The 26,183-nt window shown below is 45.2% G+C and overlaps 1 protein-coding gene across 3 annotated transcripts in view; it reads right to left on the reverse strand.

The window, feature by feature from the left end:
• The window catches only part of LOC131669629 (prolyl 4-hydroxylase subunit alpha-1), a 181,751-nt gene that overhangs the window by 84,699 nt on the left and 70,869 nt on the right, over positions 1 to 26,183 (reverse strand). Inside the window, exons 1-2 of one of the 3 annotated variants that reach the window (XM_058944633.1) lie at positions 20,242 to 20,381; positions 19,337 to 19,577 (exon numbers count right to left, since the gene is read on the reverse strand). The exons of 1 other annotated variant lie outside the window; for it this stretch is intronic. The gene's annotated coding sequence lies outside the window, so the exon portion shown is untranslated. Of the gene's footprint in view, positions 1 to 19,336; positions 19,578 to 20,241; positions 20,382 to 26,183 lie in introns of those variants that run through there. One more of the 3 variants, XM_058944635.1, reaches the window with a different exon arrangement.

Genomic DNA, 26,183 nt, shown 5'->3' on the forward strand with positions numbered 1-26,183 from the left:
AGTGCTACGTCGCATTCAACAAATTGAGTCATCTGTGAATTGAATTACGAATTGAGAACGATTGTCGTTCCCTTCTTTCTCGTGGTTTTTTCGATAGTGTATCGTATTATACGAAAGTCGATTGATAATGAAAGATTAAGGGAATCGCGTAAATTTTACATTGCCACGTTCAAAATTTGTGTGGCTGTTCGAGGTATTCATGCCGAGAGAGGGAAAGAGAGAGAGAGAGAGAGAGAGAGAGAGAGAGAGAGAGAGAGAGAGAGAGAGAGAGAGAGAGAGAGAGAGAGAGAGAGAGAGAGAGAGAGAGAGAGAGAGAGAGAGAGAGAGAGAGAGAGAGAGAGAGAGAGAGCATCGGATTTGAAAATGAAATTTTAGAGTTACGTGCACTGAAAACTGAATTGTTCTTTCCGCGAATTCATCAGGCGTTTTTCATGCTGGAAAAATGTAGTTTTAAGTGTAAAAGTACAGTCAGATAAAATGGTACAATCAGATGAACACGACTGCGCAGCTGATTAAACGGACAAAACTTGCGGTACGATTGTTTTTAATTGAACTCTTCTTTGTTCAAAAAAAACTCCATTTTATACTTTCATTTGTTGTACAATACTTATTGTTAGCTCCACTCGATTTTTATTTTACTTACAAACTAAACCATCCATGACAATTGAATGTTGATTGCTTACCTGAAACGAAAGTATTAAAAAAAATGAAATAACACGACCCTACAAGAGTCAAAATCGAATGAAAGCATAAAAGTCAGCAACGTCTCTAACGAATGTGCAGTCGTCCGTCGAAAATTTACCCGACGCGCGTCGCTCTCGTCTCTCATTCGTAAAACTTATCAACTTTAAACTTTAAGCGAAACAAGCCAAACGTAATTAATGTGAGCCTCACGAAAAACTTGTTATCTTTCGTAAAGTAGAATTCGTAATCCGACACTATGCCATTCAGTCACGCAAGGTTGCAACCACGGCAAAAGCACGAAAGACATTGGACGTGTAAATCCTAAACGTTGAAAATATTAATCGTCAGCGTTAATCTCCTGTCTAACAATGCAGTTAGCTATCGATCGTTTATCGTCGAGTGGTCGGAAAGGCGACAGAAAGGATCAGACTATGACTTATCGACAAAATAATTGAGGGATCAGAGTTTGAAAAGCTCGTTGCCGTCAGCATTAACGCAGCGCTTTTTTCCCGTACGTGTGAGAGTCGAGTCACGCTTCATTGGGGCACACACTACCAGAAAAAAAGCACGATGTATTAGAGAGGCTTGCGTTAGTCACGCCTCGTTTGTTGCCGTGTGCCGCGCAATGAGAGATAAAAGAACGAAAAAAAATAGGGGCAGAGCTGTCGGCTGTCGCTGGCCCGTGCGTTACACCTTCATTACCGCGCGCGATCGCTCGAATTATAAGCGCAAATCCGCAACGCAACGACGCGAAAGCAACATCGACACTCCGCGCAAATATGATTGTTGATATAATCCTCGTATCAATATCCCCTCTCGTCTCGCTATAATAACGCGACATCCTATTTGCCAAACCCGACGAATGTTAGCTTAATGGAATGCTGCGCGGTTAGCGGGCAATTCTGACTCTGCAGCTTATGCAATTTATATATCAATTATATGGACTGCCAAAGGGGTGACACTGTCGCCGATTCCCTGTCAAAGCTCGCACAGAGATGTCATCGGGGATTTGACTAATCGCTCGAAACAGCGCGGCGGCAGCACGCAAACGAAATTATAATTGGCACGGAAATATGAGTCCTCGGATCAAACCGACACGCGCGGCGAAGGCGCCGCATGGAAATGGGGTGAGACGGCGCCGCGCCCCCTCTCACGGAGCCATGTCCCACAATACTTTTCCGCGTACACAGCAGTCGTATCTCGAGCCCGCGCGCGATTGGATTTGCGACAAATTTTCGATTCGGCATGGGCGTCAGAGAAGGACACGGTCGGCCCGCATCTGGCGCGTGATAAACGAGTCGGCGAGGAGCTGCGCCTAGCGGCGATTGTGCAGTTTGACTGCCGGGCGCCGTCGTCGCAGAGTCGTGCACTCTTCGCCACGGATAGCAAATCTGTTACGACTTGTTTAGAGTTGCGAGAGCTGGCAAGACGTTCTTCTAGCTGATATAATTTTTGTTTGTAATATTAAGTGGTCGGCTTTCGGCCAACCAAATTTGTTCAAGATCAATGAAATCACACTTTGAATTGAGAGTACAACCGATGAAAGGCTTAAGTGGATTATTGCTAATACAATTTAGATGTCCGTTGAATGTATTTTTCCTTAGCATTCAAATACCAACAACTAAAACAATACAGAAAGTCGGAATAATTTACGTACACTTTCTTTAAATTATTATTTATTCATAAATCCAAGTAGGCGATTTTATTGCACTTCAGTCCTAAAGAAGGAGTTCTTAAGTCGACTCCCTCTATTGACCGAAATTATAAATTTATTTGTATAAATAAAACAAACAAATAAAGTATTCTGATAAACAACGTCGATGACAATTGACGAGTGGAAAAAGTATCGGGCAATGGCGGTTTATCGCCGATGAACGTCAATAAAGGGACGAATTCGTTCGTCTCGCAGCAAGCGCGCGGCCCGCGCGCGAAAAGGACGACGCGAGGCGCAGTTCCCACTGGATTTTCGGGCGCTTGGTTGAGAACGGGGTTGTAAATTACTTGCGCGCGCTAGAGTAGCTACGGCTGCGGTTGGCGTCTCTCGGCCGTCTCGGAATATTTACTCTCGTCGGCTGAGCCTACATTATATAAACTTCTACCCCACCCCCTCCATACCGCGCTCGTTGGCGTAAACGCGGCCGACCACGGATATTCGCCGGAACGCGCTCTCGCGAGAGGTATGGCCAGCCCTCGCGCACCGCTCTCCGATATGTGTGTCGCGGGAAACTTTGACCGATGCGCGCCGCGTTCTCGCGAACGTCGCCCGTGATGGATAAGCGCGTTGAGCGCGAGTGACGTGATCCCCCCACCCCCCCCCCCCCCCCCCTATAGATATAAGCTGCAGCGTTCAAAGCTCCGCGCGCGTGATGTGGCAGTTCGTTGTAATTTCAGCGATTATTCCAAAAGCGATCCACTCCCTATTTCTATGTACGTATATATCGTATATGTACCGGCCTAATTAGTCCAGGAAAATATCGTGGACACTTTGGCAGATGGCGCGATTACCGAATTTTCGGTTATCGGCACGATAAATTCGCATTTATACGTAGACGTCGCGCGACCGCGAAATTCATGAAAACAGTGCCAACGGGAGCTCACCGCGCGATTTTCGGCGCTCTCGCGTGTTCCGGATCCAAAGGGCTGCTGCGCCGCCCGCTGCTGGATTCCCGTCTCATTATCGACGCAGCAACCGGTGTACAATGCCACCAAGTTTAACGCCACGGTAATCGGAAACAGCGCTGCGCGACGGTTCAAAAGATGACAAACTTGGGGCGGGATGTGTCACTTTCCGCGGTCGACGTGACGCGCAGTGCAACGCTTGTATTACACGCCGCAACACTCTCGCTTGTTGTTATAGTTACAGAAGAAATGTTTTTCGACTTGGCGCTAACGAGGAGTCAGGCGAATGTGTATCTGTACAGCGAACTTTGCGCTCCAATATGCATCTCTAGGTTCTGATGTTTGCGACCGAATGGTCTGTATCGTAGTATCTAGGCTCTGTGCGTGGATATATAAATGTGCGATTTCTCTGTAGCGCGATTGCCATTTGGAAGATATACATACACTAAGTACGGAATGGCAGCCGTGATACTTGTTCTGCTCGATTGTGTTATATATACTTGATTGCTACAGATATCACACAGTTGTATTAAGCAGATATGTGCGATATAATCGTTACAATCATTAATAAAGTTATCAACTTTTCAATGCGAACTTTGACTAGGATAGAAATAATTACAGTTAGATTATACGAATTGCATTTGACTTGCGCTATGTCTATATTCGAGAGAAATAACATGCTTACGCGAAAGTCAATTGGATGGCCCACCTGACGTTTATCAAAGAACTAAACTTTGTGCCCACGGCAGTCGGATTCGCTGTCGCGACAACGAAATCGTTCCAAATTAGAATCTGTCTTCGTGTCCACGCTGCGACTTGATGCAATTCAACGGCAGAGTCGCGCGCGCGGTCATCGACTTCCTGCCCGGCAGCACGCGCGCTGCTCCAGTTACGCCGGGCTCGCCGCCACAATTACGCAATTCCTAGCCAGACGGAATGCCGCGCCAGCTGGCCCGGCGCGCATTATCTCCCGATTTTCCTTTGCTTCTTGCCCGAAACCCGCCGGCTCTTCCGCGCGCTACGGGGACGAGCCGCGCGGCGCGACGACGAGGCTGATAAAACTTGGCGAGATGCAGTTTCGAATCCATCTTAGTCCGCCGACCGCGAGACTTCTGCGGGAACTTACGACGTCTACATTTATTACCGGCGTCCGTGGCGATATCGCGGACGGGGACTTTGGGAAGACAGTCGCTTTTTCATCTGTCGCGCTCACGGCGCGATTATTGCGCCTGGCCCGCCGATGAGACGTGCAGTTCTTGCGGGCCGAATTCATAGATGCGTCGTCGGGCCAGTGAGTCGGATTGCTTCTCGTTGAGCCGAGACGTTCCGCGTTGCTGCCGCCGATCGGCTGTTTCGCGCGTAAATCCCGACGGCAAAGAAGAGCTGCCACCCTGCTGGCGTAAAGTTCAGCGCACGATTAGAATGTTAAATTGCCGACATGTGCGGGCATACAGAGGGAACTAACTGCGCACGTAGAGCTCGTTATCGGCAATTTATGCTCTCGCTGAGGGATTTCTCGGCATGCATAACCGCAAAGGTGCCGATTGATTACATAAAAGTTTTGATTGCTTAGCCAGCCTGTCGAGAGAAGCGGGAGTTGGGCGTACCCACGCGCCTCATCGTCGTCGTCGTCGTCGTCGTCGTCGTCGTCGTCGTCGCTCATGCAACTCGAAAGCCTTTTAATGAGTTCCGCGGTAATAATGTGAGCCGCGACTACTACTACCATGTTTAGACAGCTCGTTTTGCTGACTTTGGTGTGCAATAATTGTCCTGTTGGAAATGATGCCGTTGCTTATTAATATATCTGCATTTTAATTTTTACATATCAGCGCGCGTAATTCACATGTGCGGCAAAACTGTGAATATTTCTTTTTAACGAAGCAATTTCACGAGAACAATTTGTTTGTATTCGCCAACGACACCTAAAACGAAGCAATTCAATCTCCTTACTGCGCCATTCGCGAATTACGCTACACAGTGTCACGGACTTGTTTCGTTAAGGCTGGGGAAATTCCAAACGGTACTCGTGAAAAAAAGATACGCGGACTTTACACGAAACTTGAGCGCCGTGCAATTTGCATGACAAAAGGAAAAAAAGCAGGCAGGTAGGAACCTTTAGCAACAAGCTAAAATTGGTCAGAGTAGCATATACAAAGCCGATAACTAACGCGCAAATTCCGGCAACGGTGTAGCGGACATGGGGGGGGGGGGGGAGGTGCGCGCAACTTTGGGCTGCACTGCTGAGCTCGAAATAATTCGCTCTCGCGTAAATGCCACAAAAGATAGTTTCACCCAGTTTGGCATTGCGCGAGTGGTACGAATCCCTTTGTAGCCTGCTAAAAATAGCTTGCACGCTCGGGGGAAAAAAAAATAACAATAAGAAGCACCGGCCTCGACATTCCTCCAAGGCGACTATACCGCGGACCCACTCGGTTAATCACCGTAGTTCGGGGAGTGCTTCCATCGCGCGGAAAAGCGGTGATTAATTAACTCATTCGCCGAGCAGAAGTTTGACAAGGCGTCGAGTAATGCCCCTCTGCGCGTTTGACGAAAAATTCGCCGCGCGGTCCTCTTTATAAACGCGATCTTGCTGCAACGAGCGCTTTGTTCGCTCAATTGTTGTTACGCTGAAGCGTGAAATTTCATTACGTCTCCGCAAGAGCCTTCCCGATGTTTTATCTTTGCACGGCGCCTCTCTCTCTCTCTCTTTTATTCTCGGCCGTCGTCGTCGCTTCTTTCATTTCCGAACGCGCTTTTCATTTCTGCCGGTATGAAGGCCTTTTCATACACCTCCAACTTTGCCAACTTATTTAGCCGATTGCGCCTTTCTTCGTGATTCGCCACTCGCGTTCATCTTCTCTTAAACTCGATTCGTTAACGTGAGGATTAATTGCTTTTTCGAAAGTTTGCGTGTTTCGCGACGCCCACACTCATTCACATTTTTCATTTCAGCCTTCGAGGATTAATATACTGTCGGCTTTGCGATGAATGCTTTTTAGTTATTGAAAGCCGACGAACGTCGAAAACGAATCTCCATTGACAAATTGGGTTATCAAATCAATTTTTTGATAATCCAATCAAACTCATTTTCGATTATTCAATGTTGCTGTCAGCTGAGCGTATGAAATATCAACGATTCAAGAAAATCGATAGTTTTGACCCAATATGAAATGATGTTCGTTTTAGGCACGATATTGCACGTGAATGTATTGCTGAAGACAATCGAGGTCCCGTGTACAATTATTCTTTCGCGCGTAATTCAAATATTCGACTTATGTGTACAAAGTGAATTTAATACGACTAGCCGAGCTGGCTGAATTCAAGCTCAAATTTTTTCAGGCTTTTGGCTTTACCTCCGTTCGGCATTGAATGACCGAGGATTTTATAATATTTCCATGGGTGCTCTCAGCTTGATGAGTCGTCGACATTTTTAATTACTCGTACGCCAATGTTTGTCAACGTTCTTTCGCCATTTCGAAAAGGTTCAAAAGCGCGACAAAACTGGAAATATCAAAAGAGATGCGATGGGGGGCCCTGCCGCGCGATAACAGCGGACAACGTATAGCGTCGGCATATTTGAGCGCGTAGCGTGCCTCCAAGTCGAGTGCCGTCGGGAAGAAACGAAAATGTCGCGAAACGATAGTTGGCCAATTAACCGCTGTGGCCGCTCGCGCGCCAAGCCGACTTTAGCGGTGCACTAACGTCATCGCGCGCGCGCGCGCGCACAGCGCAGCGGCGAGTGACAGCCGCCGCAATCGAAAAGTTTAAAGCTTTCTATGAGAATCTAATGCGCGAGAAGAAGCCGACACGGCAGTGGTCGCTGTTGGCGGCGTTGCGTCGATCGCGGAGAAGACGACGCTTCGGCACGGCGGTGGCGGTTTGTTTGATGATTATTACGCAGGTAAATGCCGGACGTTTCGACGCGCGGCGCACCGGCCGGAGAGGTAATTAATTCTCGCGCACAGCGTAGCTGCGCGCGGCAAGCTGCTAATTAAGTTTCGCGGGCGCCTCCTGGATATATGTATATGTGCATACACATATTTTTTCGGGCATTGTCGCGCGCGCCTGCGAGCCCTCGAATGTTATTAAGGCATTTTGCGCTGCCGAGATGAGCTGCGGTTTTTGATGCGCGTTTACCGAGCGCAGCCTGCTGTTTTGTTCATCAACAATAAAATTGTTAGATGTACTTAAAAATTTTTCGTTTCGTCTAAAAATATTTTTAATTTCATTGTAACACGTGAAATTAAATAATAGCGCAAACAAAAGATGAGCGCGTAAGGCGTGCACCGACCCTAGTATACGTTGAAAACGTACGCCCTCAAGGTAGCCCGGGCGCCGTCTCTACACACGTATCTTTACATTTTCTAACCTCCATCAATTCATCGATAAATTGCATATTACTTAGAAAAAAAATGGCTACTTGCCCAAGCGAGATCGTTTTTCCATTAACCCTGGCGCGTAGCCGAAAAAAAAAAGAGATGCCCGAGCACCGGAAAATTAATGTCGTGCGTTATCAGGCGCATTTCTACGTGAGAATAAGGCGTGTGCGCGAAAGAGCAGCGACTTCCGGTTTTGCGAAGAGAAGAGGAAAAAAAACTGCACGTTGGTAGCTGGGAAATTTGGGAGAGTCGGGCAATCTTCTTCCGATCTTTTTTTTATGAGTTTCTGAATGGAGGCCAACAAACTTGCACACTACGCGCGCGCGCACACAGAGGCATTCATCTATCTTAGGAGAGGAGTCGCACGACATTATCGAGTCCATGTGTGTATGTGTCGCTGCGTGCCTCCTATAGATCTTCGTAACCCCGTTTTCATTTCGTCGATCTGTCTCTCTCTCTCTCTCTCTCTCTCTCTCTCTCTCTCTCTCTCTCTCTCTCTCTCTCTCTCCTTCCCTCGTTTTCATCCACGTATCCCTCCCGAGATATCTAGAGCTACTTTCTTGTTGTCTGTACACGCGTCAACTATCTCTTCTCTCTTTTGTTCGACCGCTATTCTTTATCCGCGTAAATTCATGGCTCTTCCGATTTCAACAATGCAACTTTTTCAACGCACGTCTTGTGCTCTCTCTCTCTCTCTCTCTCTCTCTCTCTCTCTCTCTCTCTCTCTCTCTCGGTTGCTCTGCTCATTTTTGCAGATCGCAAGAGCAGCCCTTTGTTTTTCACGCTGAAGGAAAATCGATCAAAATGAAATTCATTATGTGCCGTTGTAGAACTAAGAGAGAAAACATACGCGACATTGGAATTTCGTCGATGCCCGTATTCGCATGCGGCTAGTATGTGTAGCGTAAATATCATATAGTTGCGCGGTGCTGTATCGGCATGGATATATGGCGCCTTTTGATGGTTTTTTGTATAAATATATAATATTACTTGCTTTGCTCGAGGAACAATGAGTCTAATCGCGCCCACAAAAAGGATGGATCTAACGAATAGTTTGGTATACAAAAATACACAATTACAATGATTGTCAATGTCTTCTCCATATTATGCATTTTACCATCGCCATAAAGGATTTGAAATTGAGAAGTATGTTAAAAAAATAATAATAATAAAATAAAACTAAAAAAATGCAGTTATGAAAAATTCAATGGTGCGTAAAGAACGGTGATAGAAGGAAAAAACTTCAAAGTTAACTGTAAAAATATAAGGGGAAAAAAAGATAGACACTTATGTATCGATTATTGAACTTTGCGATAGACGCTGTAGTGTAGCCTGGAAAAGGCAATGAAACGAGAATACAGTTTTTTGTCAATCTGATAACTTTTGCCTTGCAAGCACTGGGCATCAACGTTTTCTTTCTTTTTTTTTATTCAATACAGAAAGATGCGTGCGATGGAAAAAAAAATTTCGATCAAAAGCTAGAATAATAAAGCACTCTTGGACGTACTCAGCTGAGCTAATACAACGGGTTATTAAACATACTGTAACAATAGTCGTTCGACAAAGAAAAGAAGTGCCCTACTATAAGCCTCTTACTCATTTTATAATCCGCTTAAAAGGTTGATATTGTAATTTCGCAAGGCTGCATCATGTATAGATTCTCATCCGAAAGCTCCCGCCTACTCTAATACCCTTGCAGATCTCGTGCCTTTTTACAGGCATTTTTCCGCGTCGCGCTTCCAACATTAATCCTCATTTCTTTTTTTGCCGTGCACTCACAGTTTCCATTTTATTTGTCGTCGGTCTTTCAGAGATTCTCCCATATCCGATTTCTATCTATTAATATTTTCCATGCTCTTGCGCTTTCTCTCTCTCCCGTCTGCGACTGTGTTGAGGTTCGCACTCGAATAAAGTACATTTTCTGCGATGGGATGATGTTTTTCTTTTTTATGTTATTACGTCTCTCTACCGAGCGCTGTTTTATTAATCCGACGTGCAATTTCTTCTCTCGCAGCCGACGACGCTGTGACGATTTTTATTGTCGTTTTGTCGGGAAATAAATAATAACGTCCTACGGCAGAGCCGTACTACTCCATAAATAAATACGCGTACTGTGCGACTTTTCACAGAACAGCGCGTATCTATGTTGTACGAAGAGATGCTTTTAATCGGAGTACGCGCATTATCGTCCAGTATTTCTAACCCACATCTCCCTGGTTCGCGATAACCTGCAAGTTTACGAAGAGGGTGGGATGGAATTTTTAGTAGGCTAATCAGTCTTGCGCGACGCGTATGTGTATCGCCTACAGATTACAAGAGCGCTTACATCCATTGACGCACACTGAACTTAACGCCCTATCATTTTCCACGTGTACCCGTACGGTCACGACTGTTTGTACAGTACTATGGCAACTCGTAAGGTGACGGTACCTTTTGGATGAAAGTGTGACTTTATTGTGACGTCCGTCAGTCACCGTATAGATTAGAAACGTCCATTACGAGATTAGCTGAAGAACGGCAATCGATATCGTGAGTGTGCAAGGAACTGAACGTTAATCGGATGCTCGTCAGACTTTGGTCTATGAAGAGGATCAATCAGCAGTAAAGCTTTCAATAAAGTATCGATATTTTCTTCTCTTCTTTTCTTTTTAATAGCAATGTATGAAAGTTGAAAGAAACTACATTGTTCGCTGCTCTGCGTGTGTTTATAAAACCATCGTTTATCGAAACAAAAATTAGAGATAAGATAGCTTAAAAGAGTAGAGCTGCCTCGTCGATGAAGTTTTAAGATCGTTTGCATTTCAAAAAGTAATTTAGCGATATGCTTATCAGTGATGTTTTTGTTTTGGCAAATGCTTTTAACTAGAAAGTGTTTTAAACTGAAAATATAGTCATTTTTTATGACTAGAAGAGTAGAAATAGGTGCTTCAAATATATTTGTAATATTATTAAACTTTAGTTGCAATGCAATATTTGTACAGAGAAAAGCAAAAAGAAATAATCATTTCAAATCGAGAATAATTTTCATTAATAATTATGTGATCAACACCTGCAATGAAATGAAATATTATTGGCAATCAGAGTGGCCTTTCAAACGCATGGTCAATCGTGACTTTATACAAGAATTTCAAAGGTCAAGTTCGATGAAATACTTTTCGCTCGCACGCAAGTTTTGCTCCTTAGATCTGGCGTGTTGTTAGCTTCGAAAGATATCAATTTGCATCCGGTACGCAATATGCAAATATTTACATAAAGACATGGTGTTGTACCGTTCGTTCTGGAAGTAAATTTATCTACTTTCGACGATCTACCATTTCACAAACTATCTGACTAAACTGATTATACAGTTGGAATCGGCGTCAGTTATCAACTGTTTCGATCAATAGTCTGAGAAAAAGATGAACGTATCGTTTTGTTTTCATCCTTGTTACTTGCGATGCATGATAAACAAACGTTATACTAATTGCGTAGCTAAACATTCGATAAGAGGAACCATTTAATCCACAAGAATAATTAAAAAAGCCTACTTCGAATTTATTTTTTGCAACTACTCTCACAGTTGTGGTTCAATAAAGTTGATAATATAACGGGGCCATTCCAGGAACGTACAATTCCGAATAAGCCTATTGATCGGTTGAATCGTTCCAGAAATACGCGTGAAAATAGATAAAAAACAATTCAGATCGAACATAGAACTTCTTTATTTGTGAAGTCGGTAAAAAGATCCTTTTTTTTCTCGAACGGCTAACCAAATAATTATAATGGTACTTGAACCAACAGCAGTTAGAACCTTTCGAGCTAGCATATTTCATAATTAACTAATTGTAATATTTCGATGTCAATATTGGACGTCCTGTTCAAAGCTACGAAATTGGAACAAATCATACGTATAATAATTATGTACGTTTTTTAGATTATTTTTTTACTCGATTTTGGAGGCGACAATAGAGCTCAGTTAGAAATCAGTTAACGTTTCGTTAGTGTAGATATAGAAGAGTGGATGTAGAAGGTGCAAATATTGTATATTTATTGTTGGTTTAATGGTGATTCAGTCCATTTACAAATAAGCACAGCGAGTGGCACCGAATCGTCAAAATAGTTTTTGACTGTCGATTGGATATAATTCGCTCGGTTTAGCTAAGTTATGAATCATTTTAGAAATTAATCTTTTATTCATATTGATTTATTCATTTTCAATTTATTTATAGAGCCTCCAAAATCGAGTAAAAATAAAATGCAAAAAATGAAGCAAGAGTAGGCGAGACGTGAAATATTAATACAATGATGTATGCGATACTTTGTTAATTCGTCGTAATTTCATAGCTTTGAAAATGACATCTACCGGCAACGTTGAAATATTGCAACTATAATTAATTATGAAATAAACCCGCTTGAAAGGATTTAAGTGTTGTTTATATTCATCCGTAGTTTGTTTAGCAGCTGCATTGATTATTTTTCTTGTTGAATTTGTCGCTCATGAAATGAAAATCCTCAGCGCAATAGGTGATGCACTCGACTAATAAATAAGACATGACTCAGCATCCCGCTGTCATTCAAATCTTCGATCATCTTACAAGCAAAAGGGTAGAAGTTAATTAAAGATTCATTAAAGTTTCTGATTGTTCTTCAAATTCATGACGTTCCAACGCGGAGCAGCAGCAGCAGCAGCAGCAGCAGCAGCAGTAGCAGCGTCCTAATCAAAATCCGAGCAGTACAGCAGCAACCGCACAATATAAACGCAGTTAATCAATGCCCCGGGGGAAAATTTCAATCTAAATTCAAGCTGAGAGAGATGGAGTATTAATGCCAGATAGATAGAAAGCGGACAACTCAAATAGAAAATTCTCCCATTATTGAGGTGAACAAGCCCTGGTAAATAGACTTTCGCTCGTGGCCTCATCAATCACCACCACGAAAATTTTCGCCAGCGTCATCCCCCCATCCCCGAAGGAGGAGCCCCATCCTCGCGCGTGCACACGCGCGTTCGGCAAAAATCGAATTAATGCCTCTCTTCGTCATAACGCAACTCCATCCTCCCCGTGCGAGCACTTACGACTAATCCATCTTGGCGCCTGGAATAAACCTATCTCCTACTTCCTACGATCAACAGACTACATTGCCCTCGTCACTGTTATTATTATTACCTACTTCAGACTTTGCGGTAATGAATGGAATGGAATACCTATAGACTGCGGAAGCGTTGCTATTTGACATCTGCTTGAAGGCTCAAGCGAGAGAATTATAGCGTTTGCTTCTTTTAAGCGCGTAATTTTACGTTTCACTCGAGACTAACAACTTCTTTCAAGCGCCATTCGGCGTTTTTATAGTACCTTAAAGGAAGAGCGCTATTGCCGATTACGCTCGAAAACGCTGCGCTCGTGTCGATGAACAAGCGTGCACTCCCGACATAAATCTGTTGAAGCACGAGTCGACCTGTGCGCGCATAGTTGTAGTTTCTTTCGGCTGAGTTTGGTGAACGGTAAATCAAATCAATTAGCCTTGCCCCCCCCCCTCCCCTCTAACTGCGACGCTGAAAATCTAATTGAACAGAGCAAGAATAAAGCGACACGGCATTGGCAACGATAAGACGCTGCACTGAATAGACGAAGAGGGAACCCATCGAGATCAATTAGCGTAATCGAATCGAGCAGTCGCTGGCGAGGGTGAGGAGGTGGCCGGCCTCCTGTTATTCCGCGTTTTAGCGCCGACTGCGTCCAGTCATCGCCACAACGGATGTCGGGATTCGCATTTCCAACACCGTCGTGAGCATAATGTTCTTGGACGCATCGCGATGATCGTCGTCGAGCAACGACGCAACTCAGCTGATCGCCACCGCCTACCGCGCGCGAAAATAGAGCAAGCGATGAATAACATATGCGCTACAGTGTAAGAGGAAAAGGAAGGCGACGAATAACGCAGGCGTGTAATAACAGCAAGCCCATAAAGACGTAAGCGCCAGTGGCCGGTTTCGCGCGAGAGAACGCGTACGCGCGGGCTCGGCTACCGCTGGCAGATGACGCCGCGGAAAAGGAAAAAAAAAAAGGAGAGCGCCACGAGTAGTAAGCGGATAATATTCAGCGCCAATGAAGGAATGGCGCGGCTGCGTTCGGCAACGCGCAAGCGATTTATACGTCGATCGCCTCCCTTGTTACGTAAAATAAGGAAAAAGCAAAAGGAAAAAAATCGAGCGGACGTTCGCTGCTATTAATACGGTATTATCCCGCTTCTTCCGCAGCTCGCGTTAATGGCCTCGCTTGTATAAGTATTAAAGGGATTGGGAAATACGCTCGCTGCTCGAACTTTTCCTCCCGCTCGGTGAGCTTAAGCTGCTCTCTCCTCGTGTTTCTTTCTCTCTATCTCTATCTGTTTTTCGCGCGGGGATTCGGCGTTGCCTCTATTTTGGAGAGGCTTTCCACGCGCATAGAGTTTAGCGAGAAATATTGATGGAAAAGTTGCTTTTTTTTTCCACACGCTCAGGCGGAACGGTCGAGGGCGGATTAGATCGAAAGTTCGTTTGCCACTGCGCTGTTTGTATGTAATCCCGTGCTTTGCTGCGGCTTTGCAAGACTACCGCGGCTGGTCTTTGACTACTTGAAAAAGTAAACGCCAGATGTCTAGTGGATCGCTCAGTAAAATTGACTTGCTGATGGATTATCGCGTACGCGCTGAAAGTTGCTGCTGTTGGTTATGAAGATAGAGCTTCTTGCTTTCAATTTTATGTCTTTTTTTTACCTTCCTATCGTGGCGTAATTACGAATTCTATCGACGATTTCGAGTGCGCGTGACGATAGCCATTCCAATTCAAGTATCGCTTGAGCGTATTCGTTCCGACACTTCACTCGAATCTGCAGTATTCGGTGCACAGCTTGCCATCGAAAAATGTAAGCGCGCCGCCGGTCCGCGACCAAACGAACGTCGTCAAGACGGCGCGAGCGTAAATATTTGGCCGGCTGTTCCAGAAGCGCGCGATGAAGAGTGCCACGTCGCGAGGCAGACCACACGGTCCCGCGGACTTTGACGAAAGTCAGCCGTTGCCCGATCGTAAGAGAGCGCGATCGTAAACGATCCGCGGGGGCAAGCGAAGCCCGAAAAAGGAAACGGTCGAGAGCGCCTGCGCTCCGATAAAACGCCCTCCGCGCGCCACTCTCAGCTGGCTGCTCGTCAGCTGTGAGAGCGGCGCGCGCCACGCTCGCCAGCAGCGCAGCGTCCGTCCGCGCCACTGGTGTCATTGCGCCGCTCTCCGACCGGCGTATCGCGGCATAGCTGCTGTTCCTCCAGACAGCGCTCTGGCTATTGAACATTCTAGAATACGCGCATGCCGGAGTATATTGTCATGGAGATCACTGGAGCTTCATTCTCTCTCTCTCTCTCTCTCTCTCTTGGCTTTTCTCGCGTGTATTGCATTCATGCATAAGGATTTATTTCGAAGTCAGCTTTTCCGTGCTCTGTTTTTTTTTCACTTCGACGCTTCTTCCGGAAGGTTCGCCGAGCGCTCTTTTTGGGTTGTAAGACAACGGCTATTAGTGTGTTCTAGGCAAACATAAATTTGAAAATATAGAGGATAACTACTGTAGTTGATTTGTAGACAACAATTGCTGAATAATTTTTTAATGCATCTTGTGAATTCCTGCAATGATCAAACGTCATTGTCATTAATTATACACTGGCATCGCCACAATAAGTACAACATTTGTTACAAAACATTATCTTCATGCACACTCCTAGTCATACTACTAGAAGTTAGTAAGATAAAGCGGTGAATAAACGATTGGGTAGAAGGCGAAAGGCAAAAGAAGAGTGCGAAGGAAAAGGAAGACGAAAGTAAGATACGGACATAGATATGTAAACACAAAATAAGTTCGAGGGAGATAGAAAAGAGAAAAGGCGAAGCGTGCACACACCTCCTCTTGGTCTACGTGACTTTTCAAACTTTTTCAACATCCAGAGAGCGAACGCATTATTAGCTGCATGTTTGCCTTAGACTTCTTATCTCCTTTGCATATGCCTCATTTCCAGAGAATTTTCCCGAACACGGAAAAAACAGATATATAGTTTCTTCATTCGGCAATCTCTAAAGATTCGTCAGACGATATCAATTACACGGCCGAAAAGTAGTCTTTATGATAATTCTTTTGGGATACGGTTGTTGCTCGTAACGGATTTTCAAAGATACAACAAATATTTGGAATAGTTAGTGCCTTTTTTTATTTTTATAATGGCTGCATTGTGCCAAAGAACTTTTGTGAGAGCTCGTCGTTGCGTTGAAATGAAAAAGATTAATGTGACCTCGAAATCTTTGTATAGTACTTTTTGATTGCAGCGGCAAACAAAATTCGGAATGACGTCGTCAAAAATGCAAAATAAAAATCACGGTTTTATTCGCAATGTTGACAATAAACATGTCAGTTTTTTCGTCTATCTCCAGTATTGAGATATTATTTTTTGACGTGAAAAAAACTGCATTTTCATTATTTGAATTTGAATTTTGTTCGCGCCCATTAAATAGTCGAGAGAATGAGTTGAGCGAGTTAAGCTGCCTGCGAAGCCCTTAGTAAGTCAGTCTACAGTGGTCCGTTGCCAGGGTCGCTTGTAACGAGACCTGCTCTCATTCTGCTTTCTGTTGTCATAACCTTTTTATAATATTTAACAATAAAATCTCTAGAATTACTCAGCGATCAACCGCATATCATTGTTTGGAAAATCACAAGTCTGAAATGACAGTATGTAAATGTAAAAAGTACAAGCGCACTATATAAATGAACTTCTCGCTTTGTTCGTTGGGAGTTTCAACGAGAACGCGGTTGAAAACAGCATCGTCTCTCCCATTTTATTAAAATCCATATTTATCGCGTCGTCATGGCTGTTGCAACTTTTGAAAGGGCAACAATAAGAAAAAATAAAGCCGTTTCCGGTAATTAGAGCAATGAAACCCTATTGAAGCTCAAAAGTTTATTTTCTTTCGGATTGACCGCTGAGGAGCAGCAGCGCCGGTATAAAAAAAAACAGAGAAGCCACTTGAAACTGAATAACAAACACCCCATTTGGCCGAGAAGTGAAAAAAGAAAGGAGAGCAGCGCTTTAAAAACTTGGCAAATCCGATGAGTGTTTTTGTCATCTCGTCTTGGCGTAAATACAGGAAGCTCGCCTATACCGAGTCGAGAAAAGAATATAAGGTTCCGTCGTCGTCGGTATGGCCCTTTATTTAAGTTAATCCCTCTCGCGCGCGCGAACTTCTGACAAACTTTTTTTGTAATCCCTTTTCCGCTGCGAGGGCTCGCCTTATCTCTATCAAAATTTACTGCCGCTCAAACTCGATAAATCCTCCGTTTTATCAACTCCTGGACGATTTACTCCGCGGCAACAATGGAAAAAAAAAAGAAATAATGAAGGATTTGCATCTGTCACGCGCGGCAGGCAGCAGCTCGGGCGCGAGGTCCATATTAACCCCCTTTGCCGCATATAATTCGCTGCATACAGCCATCTGGCATTAAATTGCATTACAAACTTGCCGATTATCGCGTTATCTCTCTCGCGCGCAACTTTGAGTGCCCTGGGGAATTATCGTTGCACCACTAAGGCGGCGCTTCGCGGCAAACTTGCCGCTGCGGCGTGTCTTCATTGAATCCGTTAATTCTTGTTTAGGAAGCCGAAGTAGTTCGAACGCGCTTCGGCTCTTTCTATTTTTTCTTTCTTTCTACCAAGGAAGTGAGTCGATGCCGAAGCAACCTATGGTGCGCCTCATTTCCGAGTCGCTCAACTTGGGCGTAAACATTTACAGTTGGCGAATGGGGAGTCGGCAAGTTTGCACTGTATCGCTGCGCTGCTGCCGGCGACAGACTTTCTCGCCGAGCTGTTTTCGGAGATGGCTCAATTAACAACAAAGTCGTTAGCCTCCGGGGGGCCAGTACGGCATTTTCGTCCCGTCATTTTGTTTTGTCGTGCGACGTTTTGTCAACCGTTTGCTCGCCGCCGCTTTTGCTCGGGAATTGAACGACACCTTAACGCCGTCACGGCTCAATTGAATTCCCCGGCGAAGATCGCGATCCAACTTCGTTGCCTGTATCCACGTGCCGTCTTATCGAGCCTCTGTTTTCATTGTAGAAGCAACGCGTTTTACCGCTCGTTTCGTTTACGAAGAACAGCCTAGCACATCGAATAATCTCACGCAATCGCAACAAAATCAAACTACAGCGACATTCCACGGCGGTCAAAATTATTCGACGTCGACATTTGAATTTTTGGCAGAACTTCACGCTCGACAATTTATTAAAAAAAAACAAAAATTAAAAAAAAACCAAACAAAAACAAACTTTTGCCGCGCCCGAGCGATCTGTCTGTTGAAGAAAACAAGAAAATACACGCAGAGAATATTTCCACAGTCGGCGTGCCGACAGAAAGCGAGAACGGGTCGAGTTCAAAGCATAAAGACAGCGATTTAATACGTAATATCGTGGCGGCGGCAGGGGCGGAATGGAAAACGGATTCTTTCCAAACATTTGCCTGGTCGCGCAGGTGTATGTACCTTCGGCTCGCAGAACAAATAGCCTGTTTGCGCGAAGAGAGCGAAATTCTCGCGCGCACTTGGCTGCCGCGCCTCGTGCTCGTATTATGATTGCTCTGTCAAGCTTATAACGCCCTACGCGCGCGCGAAAGAGATAAAGATAGAGATAGAGAGAGAGAGAGAGAGAGAGAGTTTGTTTCGATTTCCTTGTAGTCGAGTGTGCATGCGCGTGTGCACACGATCAAGTCGCCTGCGCGCCTACTGACGTACTTTCAAGGGGGATAGGCTTGATGGCAGATTGATCGGCAAACAATGTTAGCCGGCTACAAGTCTCGAATGTTTAAGCCTGAGCTGGTTTTTAATACTCATCTTTATTGCTATTGCTACTGGCTGATTCATTATTGCGATACTTTAGTTTGCGAATTGAAGCGGATGAAACGATAACCTTATTTATTTATTTATTTATTTTTAATGAATATTACGTCGAACGACGATAATAGCCTTAATCTCTCGAAGGACATAGAGGTAACATAATGTACAATCACAGCGTACAAAGTTCTTTTCTCGTCGTCGTTGATGCACTCTTTCTCAGCAAAATCCAAGTTCAACATTCACGGACTAAGCTACAGCCACATTATGTATGCTCATTCATATTTAACGTCACAAAGGACATTCCAGGCGCAAGTTTTATTCACGTGTGCATTCGAGAGTTAAAAAGGGACGAAGAAAAGAAAGAAAAAAAAAGAGAGAATTTCACGGCAGCGGCACTTCGCCACGTGTACACAAAGCCGAGAATAATGAACGCGCCCTGTGTGACAAACTATCGCGAGACTTCAAAAAGTCAGAAGAGTAAGGCGCGCGCTCGTCAAGCGCAAGCAATAACAAACGACCCTCCGGAAGAAAAAAAAAATGGAATTAAGAATAAAATGAAGGGAGGCGTGTATCTGTAGGCTTGCAATTTTTCAGTATGCGGAATATAGGAAAGGTCTTCGGCATTTATGGACACGCGCGCGACATCATCAATATTAAACGTGTGAAAACAGCGCTTTAACGACGGCGACGCAGTGCCAAATCAGCAAGACTCGCACCCCTCCTATGGGTTAAATAGAAAAGCAGGGTACTGGGGGGGGGGGGGCGGTAGGGGGTAACTCACCGACGACGACGACGATGATGCACTAGGGTGACGGGAAAAAAATGTCCCTGCTCGATAGCCCGAAGCGGTGGTCTCCTTTCTTTCCTTCTCTGCCGCCGTCGAAAATTGCGAAGCACGTGGTGCGCTGCTGACTCGTCTGGGTATAACCGGCCTTTATTAGCAGTGCCCCTCTCGAGGAGTTCAAGGTTGCTGCTCTACGCGCACACTCTCTCGTGAGTTATTTGCAGAAAATGGAAACTCTCTGCCGTTGAACCCGGAAGTGGAAACAGAAAATTAAGAACGCTTTATCATTTATTTTGTCTTGTCTTAATTAATGAAAACAAGAGTCCGATTGTAAATGATCTCGGTTGTTTGTTGGAGAGAACGTGTGCTCGTGTTCAAAATGTTTTAATTTACTATCGGCGCGAGCTTTCGGAATGGCACGATAAAGCTGGAGAGTATTAAACAATTCCGGAACCAATTCATTAGCATGTACTTTAAAATAGCACCAGACGTATCAGTGTTTATTACCTTCGTTTATTTATCGATTATAAAATTGGGAACGCATTAAGCAGATTTTGTACAACGATCGAATGATTGAACAATGCACGTATAATGAAAACCGAATGCTTATATATAGCCGAAAAGAAGAAAGAGACACAATATACGCATCGTCGCAGGGAATTAGGTTATGTTTACGTCCGACACGCATGACAACCCATCTCCATCCCCAACGATGCAACCTATCGAGCTGTCAACCTCCTTTCTAGACACAATTGCGCCTCCAAAGTACAGTGACGCGTCGCCAACAAACACCGCCAAATTTACAGCATTCATAAAAAAAACTAAGCACCAAACGCGACAACTTTAATAGAAAGGAATTTCCAAATCGCAGCGATGCTCGTTCACGCGCAACACACACTCACCAATGCTGTATCGCAACACAAAATGTTGGGCAGTGTTAGCAAACAACGACGAGGGGGGATACAAACAACAAACGCGTGTCGCAAGGAGCGAAGCACGAACGTAACGTGGAAGGCACGTCCGCGCGTCCCGAGCACTCGCGCTCGACTGTCCGGCTACACTAAGGTCGCTGTGGCGGCGCGCGTTTGCTTTTGCTCATGCCGGCACGGTCTGAGGGTCTCCCCCGCCGCGGCGGCGCGCGCGATGGATGCTGCGCGGAGAGAGTGCATACGTGACGATCGGATGCGCGCCAAGTTCCACGTTCCCGGACCCACTCGCGCAGCTTCGTATGTGTGTGTGTGTGTGTGTGTGTGTGTGTAGATATATATATTCACGCGGCGCACAGCTGATGCCTGGCGCGCACGCCAGCCACTGTCGCGTGCATTGTCGCCTATCTTTATACGAGCCGTCTCCTCTTCCGCTCGTTTTGGGCGGATGCTGCGGCGATCTTACGCGTCGCACAAGGCGCCGTTGAGTTTGAAATTGTCATTGATTGAAAATCGCGCGCGAACGATTAATTGAAATCGTTGTGCATCGAAAACCGATTCTGATACTGTGTTGAAGATTGCATACCATTAAATTCGTCTCGACGTATTTGACAACTTTGTATTATTCAGAGGTCGATTTGGAATTTGAGGGCGAACTGACGATTGCGACGTTAATTGAAAGCATAGCGCTGTTAGAATATCACCAGCAGTCGCGTGATCAATTATAAATGTGAACTGCTGCTACTGCTGGTACTGCTGGTGCGACTGTTCAACAATATTTCGACAAGTGTTGTTGCTGGCAAATAAAATTAATGTCGTTCGTAACTAACCGGCGAATATTACCGAATTAATTTTGACGACGTTATTTATTTTATTAGCATTGGTGTATCCTCTGTTCGCGACAAGCATATCTGTTGTATGAAACCGTCGATTATAAGATAAACTATCGTTTGAGCGACATGGTTGTGGCATATTTCTCGTATAAAATCTGCATGATGACGAGAATGGCATCACGCCACGTAATTTCTCTCGTTTTCCTTCTAATGAAAACAAAGTCCAAGGAAGTGTGAGCACGCGTGCGGGCTAACGAAGTTTTCTGATTTTCTCGTTTGTAAGGAACACTACGAGATTATTTCTTTTCCCTCTGGTCCTGCTCTTAAGGGTTTCGCTCTTTTCTTTCCCTGCCTCTAGCACACAGTCTTTCCCGTGCAGTGCTATGGCTTGTCTTCGAGCTTATTTAGCGAGGATTTGTCCTGACGTTTTTCTCTTTTCTGGATTCGCTCTGAGTCTTTGCATTTGAACGCGAGTCCCTATTAACGTCGCGTGCCCTTACGAGCCAGTTGTACTCCTTTTATTTTTCGTGCTCTTCTCTCCGCTAACTGCATTTACGTATTGGGATTGCTCTGCAGTACGTCAAGTTTGTACGGGAAAACGAAGAGATGCTATTACGAAGGCAGAGATGATAACATTCCGATCGTATTTTGGCAGACAATTTATCAATAATTTATTTTAAGCTCACTACTCCTTTGGCTAGTTTTTGCTTGCACTTGGGTCGAACGTGCATTTTTACTTTTCATTTAGATTCGTTCGTGCGACCAATAGCATTTCCGGCAAAAAAGCAGCAAGTGCAGGCTCGATTGAAATTCCATTGTGGAGTCGGAGGATAACTCGCGAAAGGGCTGAAAAAGAGAGGCAACGGAGCATTAACTGCGAAAAAAGCGCGAACGGGCGGGTTTCTCCGCGGGCGTAGGTGGCAGCTTGCCGGCCGCTGGAAACAAGGCACGAAGTGGTCCTAAAGTCCGGCACTGTGCTGTATAGCCGGCGAGATCGTAACCCACGCGACGTGTCCAATTCATCGAGTTCACGCCGGGGAACACGGCGCGCTGCAGATAGCGACGGTACAGCTCGTCTCTCGCGCCGGCAGCAGGCGAAACATTACACATACAGCGTTGGCCCCCGCAGCAGCAACCGCAAACGCGTGCGTCTTGCGCGTCCCGAAAGTTACTCCCGCGTAACTGGCTTTACGAGCAGCCGCGCGAGTAATTTGTTCGGAAAAGCGAAATGCCACGGCAATACCGTCTTGCGCGCGCACACGCTCACCGTGCGGCGACGGCAGCTGCGAGCTGCCTTTATGGAAAATTGAAAATCCTTTCGGACGGCGAGGCGCGACTCGCCGGATTTTCCTCTCGTTCGGAAATATTGCCGCGCGCGTTTCATTCGCGATGGCATTTCTTAATGTCATCTTTATCTTCGCGAGGCGACGGCTGAGCTTTCGCGCCTGACTGATTGGACCACAATCCGGGAGCTCTAGTGCGGACCCGACCGAATGATCCAATGAAATATGCGCGATATTTATCAATGATCTTAATACCCTGGAGATTTGATTTTCATGGTGAGTATTCGAAGCTTTATTGGATTTCCGTTAGGGTAGCCATCCAAAAAATAAATGCAATATTCAAATCGAGGAATCCAACTCCGAAAGCAGCCGTGCTTTGACCGAACCGAAGGATACATTTTCAAAAGAATTTCTGTCTACCAATCTGCTAAGCTTGCGTCGCGCATTAAGACAACGCACACGGTGGCAAATCTGGTAAATAAGTCTGACGCAAAGCTCACGAATTGAAACATGGCAATAACGGCAATCGATAGCCCTTCCGATCCTGACTCCTATCTGTAAGGGAACAAGTTAATTGAAAGGCCTGGCATCTTTTCTTAGCGCCGTCCCCCCTTTCGGCAATATCCTTCGGATTTACGTAATGCAGGCTATAAAAGCCGAGAGAGAGAGAGAGAGAGGTTTAAGCGATATCCATCGTAAAATTTGCTATATACTTCAGCCAGCGCGTCCGAGTATAGAGTGCGCGGCGCCCTAACCGAAATCGAAATTACCAAGTTGCACTCAACGATCTCGCGCGGGAGCGAGAGCTTGCTTGTATATAGCTACGTGCTTCGACTTTGCAATTCGCGTCCGCTGCACTTTGACTCTTTTCCAGCCGCACATGAGCGCCTCTTTTTCTTCATTTTTTTCTTCTTCTTTTCACTCGCTCGTGCGCAAGTTTTGGTAAGTTATAATTGGAGCTCACTTCGTATACTCTGATTTTCGTTAGTCCCCGAGCGAAGATCGAGAGTAAATAATGAGCTTATTTGATTGTCGTCAATTACGAGTTTCGCGGTGAAGTTAATTTTTTTTTACTTGCTAGTCGGAGAAAAGTGACTTTTAATTAATTCGCAAACTTCGACGTGGCCTGTCGAGAGTGAAGTTTTCGAATCGTTTCAATAATTACAAAGAAAATTGCCAGCCTAGTTACGTGAGAAATCTGCGAATACACGGCGAATTTTTTTATCCAAACTAATTGAAAGCCGACAGTGCAATCGCAATGAATTTTTTTTTATCCATTGCAAACAAGCTCGCGATCGCGCTATAACTTCCGGGAATCTTTAATTACTTTCGCAAGCTCTGCTGGAAATCCAACAGTTTCCTCTCCTTCGGTCCGTAATCGGGGAGAAAAAAAAAACAAAAAACAATAAGAAAAAAGAGCAATAGAAAAAGCCGAAGCTTTTCCATTGTTGCAATTGTCGAAATAATTGATATCCGTGTGGAGAAGCGAAAAAAGGGTATGTTCGTGTATATGGTACGCACACTCAATTAGAGGCGCGCAGCGAATTTGAACAGTGCGCCGTGTGCCTGCTTAAATATGTACCTGGTTCGCGTACACGTGAAGCACGTGTATACCTACATGTAAATGCGTGCGGCAAAGCCGATGTATACTCAAAATTAACGTTTCCTATCCTCGTCCCGCTGACTTATCGACAATCCAGTTGAAACTATTCCCGTTCCTTCGACTGATGGCACGTGAGAGAATCTTCTTTCACTGGTTCCAAGGGAAAGAAAAAGGTCGCTGATGGAGATCTACGAGAAAATTTTGTTTGGGCGAGCTGTAATTTTCGTCGAGATTGAACATTCTTCGGGAAAATAATGGGATTTGGGAATGGAGAAAGAAAATTCATTGTTCTTTTTCTTGAATTTAAAGATTGAATGCAATTGATTCCTCTTTTTCCTGAACACTCGGCAAATACTTTTATATTTGATAGTCTGACGGTCGGCGGTTGATGCTACATCAATATTTGACTCAATGAATAAATCGTCCAAATAACACAACGTGCACTATTAAACGCAATGGAAAACGTTCTAAAATTCTCTTTTAGAAACACATTGACAAAGATGAGTGATTGATTAAGGTGAAGCTTGACAACTATTGGAAAATGATCAGCACGCTCTCGGAATAGCTTGAATTTATAACTTACTGATTGGAAAGCGTCGAAATTCGTCTCCTTAGCTAGCAAGCTCACGTCAATTATAAGCCATTAGCGAATTGTCAAGCAGGGTCTAAATATGACTGCGAGTGTGACAATCGATATTATCCGTCGGTTTTACATGAGGCGAGAGCAAAGTACGTCGCTTGAAATTTGTCAAACGGGGCGAAAAGAAAAGCGAAGTACGCGCACGGGGAGACACTTTGCCGAACGTAATTTTTATTGGGATGCACGAACAAAATCCCCTCTGTACTTCCAAAGTGCTTCGGGGTGTAAAGAGCAATTCACTTACGCAGGAAAGAGAGAAACCCATGCAAAAGTTTTCTCCCTCTCTCTCTCTCTCTCTCTCTCTCTCTTTCTCCGCTAGTTTTCCGCAATTGTCCGTCTTGTTGGTGGTGTGGGTTACACGCGACAGAAGGTATGGGAAAACTTTAATTTTGCAAGCCGCCACTGCTCCGGCCTGGAAGATATGTGTACGTACACCTTTTCCCTTATTCCCACGCAGACTTTTTCTCTCCCTCTTTCTGCCACTCTTCTGTTCTTTTCAGGTACGTTCGCGGCTTTGCCTCGCTCTTTTCTGCTGGTGCCGCAGCTGCGCGCGGAATTCGCGCGTTCTCGCGCGTAAGAAATAGAAGCGGCAGCTCTGTGCGCCTTATATTCGCGTAGCGTACGCGCGCGAGCTCACGGCCGGCTCTTCCGTTCGCGAAGATTCGCGCGCAATCGCGTCTCGGCGCGAGCTCGCGAATCGCGATGCGCGCGGTCGGCCGCGATTTATCCGAGCCACGAGTGATGGACGACGCGCCCGAGAGAGCGCCGATTCGAGCCCATGCGCGGCGACTGCTTAATGCCCGATGAATCGGGGCGAGGCGGGCAGCGCCTTGCGGCAATGCTTTCGTCGCGCGCGCCAGCGAGACGGGGAGATCAATAATTCATCCGGCATTCGTCGTTCGCGGACAGGGCGTTTTGCCACGCGCGGAGAACAAAGCGGCGGCGATCGTCGAAAATACAAGAGGGCGGTGTGGCCGAGCTGCCCCGTGACACAAAAAGAGAGAGCGGAAACTGCGTTGGCGAAAGTGTCGGGGCAAATTAAAAAGTGGAAAAAAAAGAGCGAGTTTAAGCGAAACAGGCTACGCGCGGATTAAACTTGCAAGCTCCCTCTCTCTCTTTCTTTGAAGTCCTCCTCTGTGAATGAGATGTCGAGTCGCTTCATATTTATACTTTGCAAGGCAAATGCCTACGACTCTGCGTGTTATTTGGAAAAGTATTTACTGTGAGTGCGCGCGTGCGAGTTACGCGCGAGCTTCGACTCTCCCTTTTTAATAGGCTGTACATTCTGTATGCTGATTATACGCCTCGAAGTTACTTTCAGAAGGCACAAAAGAAACTTTCACGCGAGACAGATTTCTACGGTAACTTTTTATTTTACAAAGTGAATGCCCGAAAAAAAAAAAATAAAACTATATTTCCAAACTTTAACGGAAAAAGTACGTACGGTAAAATCGCTCCATTCTCCGAAAAAAGTGCATTTGGAATTTTGTGCGAGCACGTGTCAACCAAGATATCGGCCTCGAAATCGTCACGCCTTCGTTTGCAGAGAGGCCACAATC

Source organism: Phymastichus coffea, unplaced genomic scaffold (assembly GCF_024137745.1).
Source record: "Phymastichus coffea isolate CEN01 unplaced genomic scaffold, Cenicafe_Pcof_1.1 PCOF00095, whole genome shotgun sequence".
NCBI classification, from domain to species: domain Eukaryota; kingdom Metazoa; phylum Arthropoda; class Insecta; order Hymenoptera; family Eulophidae; genus Phymastichus; species Phymastichus coffea.